General features: G+C 51.0%; 1 pseudogene; it reads right to left on the reverse strand.

Annotated features, from left to right (window-relative positions):
- Positions 1-1,092: 1,092 nt before the first annotated feature.
- Positions 1,093-2,454, reverse strand: LOC105720388 (docking protein 1-like; annotated as a pseudogene).
- Between the last annotated feature and the right edge of the window lie 3,887 nt (positions 2,455-6,341).

Here is a 6,341-nt window from a genome sequence, read left to right on the forward strand (position 1 = left end):
GTCAGGGCAGAACTATGTCCTCTTGTTTCTCACTCACTTCCCAGCCCTACCGTGGTGCCTAGCCCATCACTCTGTCTGTCACAGGTCCTCTCTTACCTGTTTGTCCGAGGAATGAATTAGGCTAATCTGAAATCTTTGCACTGGAGAGTTCTGCCCTTGCTTCCAGGGAAGAAATCCCCATCCCCTGACTTCACTCTGCACTCTCTGAAGAGGGATCATCCTGCCCTCTTCATTTCCCCTCTCCCCAGGGACAGAAAACTTCTTCCCTCGTGGGTCAACCTCTGTCTGGAAGAAAGTCCTTCCTCATCTGAGGAATTTGCAGGTGGCCATATCCCTTCCCCAGTGAAGCTGACCAGCACTAGGAGCAACTGAAGCTTGTATGCAGGGACAAGCAGAGATAGAGGGGAAGCAGAGTCCCAGTGCTGCCTAAGGCCCTGGCTCTGGCTCTCAGATACCATGATCCAGACCTCTCATTTATTTATTTTTATTTTTATTTTTATTTTTTGAGACAGGGTCTCACTCTGTGGCCCAGGCTGGAGTGCAGTGGCATGATCACTGCAGCCTCAAACTCCTGAGCTCAAGGGATCCTCCTGCCTCAGCCTCTTTAGTAGCTAGGACTACAGGCACAGGGCACCATGCCCAGCTTAGTTTATTTTAATGATTAGATAAATTAAAATATATAAAGTATTTGAATAGTGCCTGGCACATTAATCAGCTATTTAACCACTACCACCACCACCCCCACCCCCACCACCAGAACTCCTTCTCCCTGTTTTTTTTTTTTTTTTTGAGACGGAGTCTCACTCTGTCACCCAGGCTGGAGTGCAGTGGCATGATCTTGGCTCACTGCAATCTCCGCCTCCTGGGTTCAAGCAATTCTCCTGACTTAGCCTCCCAAGTAGCTGGGATTACAGGTGCCCACTACCTCATCCAGCTAATTTTTGTATTTTTAGTAGAGACGGGATTTCACCATGTTGGCCAAGCTGGTCTCGAACTCCTGACCTCATGATCCACCCGCCATGGCCTCCCAAAGTGCTGGGATAACAGGCATGAGCCACTGTGTCTGGCCCAAGAATTTAAATTTTTAAAAATATATCTCTGTCAAAGAACAATGGAGGGGTAAGGATCCAGGCACAGTCCAGTATCTCCCTGACGCCTCTACACAGGCCCCTCAAACTGCACCCACTCTGACCATGCTCCACTTTCCACAGACCTGCTCCTGCAGCTGTCCCTTCCTCTGGGGAAGTAGGCAAGGGATGGCATTAGGGGGATGCAGAGCCCATCCCTCAGCCCTGCCATCTGCCCCACTTCTTAGGACTTCCTGGGATTGACTGTCCTTCCCTTAACTCTCCCACCCCTCTGGTCCCCTGGTCTCACACAGCACAGCCCCTCCCACCGTCTGGCTTCTGCTGGTTCTAACCATTTTCTTTGATCCTAGTGCTGCCTCCCCATGGTCCTCCTCAGCAACCTCAACCTTGCCCTCCTTCTCAGGTGGAACCCTTTGACTTGACCCCAGTCCTGTCAGTCCCTACTCTAGGGAGCCCACAGTCCTAGCTCTCTGAGGCCCTGCTCTTCTGGACTGGCTGTACAGGGCAGTACGAGGTTCAGAGAAGGCGGGCCCTGGAACTTGGGAGCAGGGAAGGGCTTTGTGCTCTGGATGGATGGCACAGCATAGTTGTCAGTGGCAGGGTTGTAGGGGAGCTCATAGCCCTCCTCCTTTACCTGAACTTGGCACCCCCACGCATCCTTGGGCTCCTGAGGCAGATCATAAAGGCCCTGTGGAAGGGCTGGGGCCAGGCCCTTAGATTCATCACAGATGGGATCTTCTTTGGGGTCTGTCAGCTTGGCCTTCAGCAACTGCTGCTGCACATGCTCATACAAGTCCCAGTAGAGAGCTTCCTCCATTGCACTCCCTCTCCTGTCCGAGCAGGGTGCTGTTCAAGGGGTCTGAGTATAGGGAGTCCTGAGAAGGGCCTGGGCAATGCGCAGGGAGTCTAAGGGCTCAGCATACAGGGCTAGGGGGCTGTCAAAGAGCTCTTGGGGGCCAGGTGGGGAAGGCAACTTCCCCTCTGCCACCTCCCCTTCATGGGAGTCAGCTCTGAGAACATCGTGCCCCCGTCCAGCCTTTCCCTGGGCCTTCTGCTGGTGGATGGCAGTCTCAACTGCCCGGAAGATGTCATTTCCCTGTGCCATCTGGAAGGTGAAGTTTCCAGGGCCCGAGGGGCAGCGGTGCTGGCCTCAAAAGGGAACATGACCTTGTCCCAGCCATAGTGACGCAACAGAGTGTAGGGCCAGGACAGGAATGCCTCCAGTATCTGACAGTCAGCCTCTCAGCCTCCACCCTCAGCAGCAGGAGCCATGCAGGCCACAGTGCTCGGTGGCCTCAGTCCTCTGCACTGTTACCCAGAATTGGGATCCTTCCCAGGTGGGGCTGCACAAGGAGTTCCCTAGCATCTCCAGGGCAGAAAGCTTAGGTGGGTTATTAGTAGGCGCCAGAGTCCATCTGCCTTTTGGAAAAGGGTTTCAGCACAGCGTCTGCACCCAGGCTGCACTGGACGGTGCATCGGCCAGCAGGTGCTAGCGCTGTGCAGTGTCCGGAGGAAGGCAGTGGCGCTGGGTTCAGGGGGGCTCTCCACGGCCACGAGGGCCACACTCATACACTTCGCCAGATGGATCGCCTTGCAGTCCAGGCGGCACGAGCTCCCTTGACCACTCCCAGGGCTTGACCCCTCAGGATCAAAGAACTCGAGCCCTGCTACGCCATGGGGACTGCCCGGGTAGAGCACAGCCCAGGTCTTCCTTCATTTCTTGGTCTCAAAATGCTGACTCTGCAAAAAGAGTGGCCCTTCCATCACAGCTCCGTTCGTGGCCCCAGTGGTTCCTTACCCCCTTCTCCTTCTTATCAAGTGACTGAGTACTGTGGCACTGACAGATCCAGACTAGACTCTGGCCAGGCTCCTCTGATCCGTTACTCCTGACGCTTGCATATCTAACCTAGACACGATGCACCTCAGCATCACCTTTACCTGAAAGATTTCAGAAGACATCAGGGCCCTGCAGAGTTACCCAGCCTGAGGCCTTCATTTTTGTAAATGAAGAGACCAAAGCCCAGTGAGGGGTCCTATAGAAAGAGTAAAAGTAAAACCAATGAGTATGTGTCAGAGGAGGAGTCCCCACAGAAGGAGCGGCATGCAAGAGGATCCTGGGGACAAGTACAGTGGGGACTGCCTTGGATCTTCTACTCCGGTCCCTGCTCTGACATTAACTTAGTCTGCGAGCTCAGGCAGTGGAAGCGGTTGAGGAAGGACCCATTCCCTGGAGAACTCTTTCTGCCGGCAGTCATTTGGAGAGTGGTATCCTGGGGATTTCCAGGTGCCACCACCTTATTCTCACTTCTGCCAGCAACACTGTCCTTAGCCTCCCCTCAGAACTCTGAGCAAGAATGTCCTGTCCTCAGAGTGTGGCCACCACACTGGCTTCTTACCCCAACGCACTCCTGCCAGCCCTCCTCTCCTCTGGGGGCGGCGCACGCAGCAGCGGCTCCTTCCTACCATTGAAATGCATCTTTGTACCCTCTGAAGCAATGTCTTCAGTGTCATCGTTATTCAATTATGATTGGAAGCTGAGCTTGATCAGATGTCCAATCTATTAAGTCATGAAACTTCTCTATCAATGAAAAGTTAACACATTGTCTGGTCCTGCTTAAGGACAAGAACTCCTTTTAACCCTATTTACCAACTCCATAAGCAGCCATATTCCAAATCCTTATTCTCTGCTGCTGGGACTATCTGGTTCAGGGAGAGTGGGAGGCGAACACATCAGGGCCCTGCACTGTTGAATTGTAGCTGAGGCAACATCCCTCAGCTACAAAACTCAGGATATTAGGTATCTCGGAGAATTACAGGAACAACTAGAGAACCAGATAGAAAGCCACACATGAAACCAGAACAATGCTCCAAATTAAGCTGCAGGGCTTTCTCCAGGAGGACAATGCTCATCCCTCATCATCAACATCCCTCATCCCTCAACATCAAAGACTGCCATCTTGAATTGTAGCTCCCATAATTCCCACATGTTGCGGGAGGGACCCAATGGGAGGTAATAAAATCATGGGAGTGGGTCTTTCCTGTGTATGATCCTGCCTTTCTGTCAGAACCCACAGTCTTGTGCTCATCCATCTGAAGACAACCCTTGCTGACCATTCTCCCCACCAGCACCTTCGGTCACACAGTCTTTCACTCATTTGACTTTTTGTTCTTAGTTTCTAGCATCAAGGCTTTCTAGGCCCCCAAATGGCCAGCCACCAGGGATCCCTAAAGAATGAGGAAAGACCTTAATCCAGTTTTACAAACATTTTTTTTTGAGACGGAGTCCCATTCTGTCTCCCAGGCTGGAGTGCAATGGCATGATCTCAGCTCACTGCAACCTCTGACACCTGGGTTCAAGCGTTTCTCTTGCCTCAGCCTCCCAAGTAGCTGGGATTACAGACGACCACCACAATGGCCGGTTATTTTTTTTTAAATTTTTTATTTTTAGTAGAGATGGGGTTTCACCACTTTGGCTAGGCTGGTCTCGAACTCCTGACCTCAGGTGATCCACCCGCCTTGGCCTCCCAAAGTGCTGGGATACAGGCATGAGCCACCGTGCCCGGCCACAGTCTACAAACATTTTTTGAGTGTTCAATCCATGATGGACTCTCACGAGGCACTAGACACATGGGAATATATTAATCTTGGATGCTTTTTTTTTTTTTTTTTTTTTGAGATGGAGTTTCGCTCTTGTTACCCAGGCTGGAGTGCAATGGTGCGATCTCGGCTCACCACAACCTCTGCCTCCTGAGTTCAAGCAATTCTCCTGCCTCAGCCTCCCGAGTACTGGGACTACAGGTGCGCACCACCATGCCCAGCTAATTTTTGTATTTTTAGTTGAGACGGGGTTTCACCTTGTTGACCAGGATGGTCTCGATCTCTTGACCTCGTGATCCACCCGCCTCGGCCTCCCAAAGTGCTGGGATTATAGGCGTGAGCCACTGCGCCTGGCCCTTGGATGCTTTCTTTAAGGATCTCCCAGTCTGGTGGGCACATGGGAACTTATCTGGGGACAGGGAGGATTTTTCTTTAGAATGTCTTAGTTGTTTGTGTAAGAGAATAGCAGAGAAGTTTTGTTGACCCCTTTAAAATGGTGAAAGAAAAAACAAAGTTTGACCCAACCAACCTTGCCAGGCACTGACAAGCTTATCCAGGTGATATGGTTTGGCTGTGTCCCTCTCATCTTGAATTGTAGCTCCCATAATTCCCACATGTTGCGGGAGGGACCCAATGGGAGGTAATAAAATCATGGGAGTGGGTCTTTCCTGTGCTGTTCTCATGGTAGTGAATAAGTCTCACGAGATCTGATGGTTTTATAAATGGGAGTTCCCCTGCACAAGCGCTCCTGTCTGCTGCAATGTAAGATGTGACTTTGCTCCTCTTTTGCCTTCCGCTATGATTGTGAGGACTCCCCAGCCATGTGGAACTGTGAGTCCATTAAACTTCTTTCCTGGCCAGGTGGGGTGGCTCACACCTGTAATCCCAGCACTTTGGGAGGCTGAGACAGGTGGATCACCTGAGGTCAGGAGTCCGAGACCAGCCTGGCCAACAAGGTGAAACCCCATCTCTACTAAAAAATACAAAAATTAACTAGGTGTGGTGGTGCACGCCTGTAGTCCCAGCTACTCAGGAGTCTGAGGCAGGAGAATCGCTGGAATCAGGGAGGTGGAGGTTGCAGTGAGCTGAGATCATGCCACTGCACTCCAGCCTGGGCAACAGAGTGAAGCCCCATCTCAAAAGAAAAAAAAAATTCTCTTTCCTTTATATATTACCCAGTCTCGGATATGTCTTCATCATCAGTGTAAGAACAGATTAATACACCAGGTTATTGTGCATGGGAAGGAACCTGCCAATGGGCTGCCATAGTGAACAATTATGGAGTGCTCATCCAGCACCATTCTTCCCTCTTGGGAACCGTCAGGCCCATCTAGATGGCTACCCAGGGACCACTGCTTTTACATAATCCTGCCCTCAGTCATAATTGGTCCAGGTGTGGATCCTTTTCAAAGATGGGTCAATAAAACCTTTCCTTACTATTTTTTTCTTATTTGAACTTGGAAACAAGTCATTCTTTTGTTTTTTGGTTTTGCTTTTTAAGAAACAGAGTCTTGCCGGGCGTGGTGGCTCACACCTGTAATCCTAGCACTTTGGGAGGCCGAGGTGGGTGGATCACCTGAGGTCAGGAGTTCAAGACTAGCCTGGCCATCATGGTGAAACCCCATCTTTAAAAAAAAAAAGAAAAAAAGAAAAGAA

The sequence above is a fragment of the Aotus nancymaae genome, unplaced genomic scaffold (assembly GCF_030222135.1).
Source record: "Aotus nancymaae isolate 86718 unplaced genomic scaffold, 86718_ANA_hifiasm-v0.15.2.pri h1tg000059l, whole genome shotgun sequence".
Taxonomy (NCBI): Eukaryota; Metazoa; Chordata; class Mammalia; order Primates; family Aotidae; genus Aotus; species Aotus nancymaae.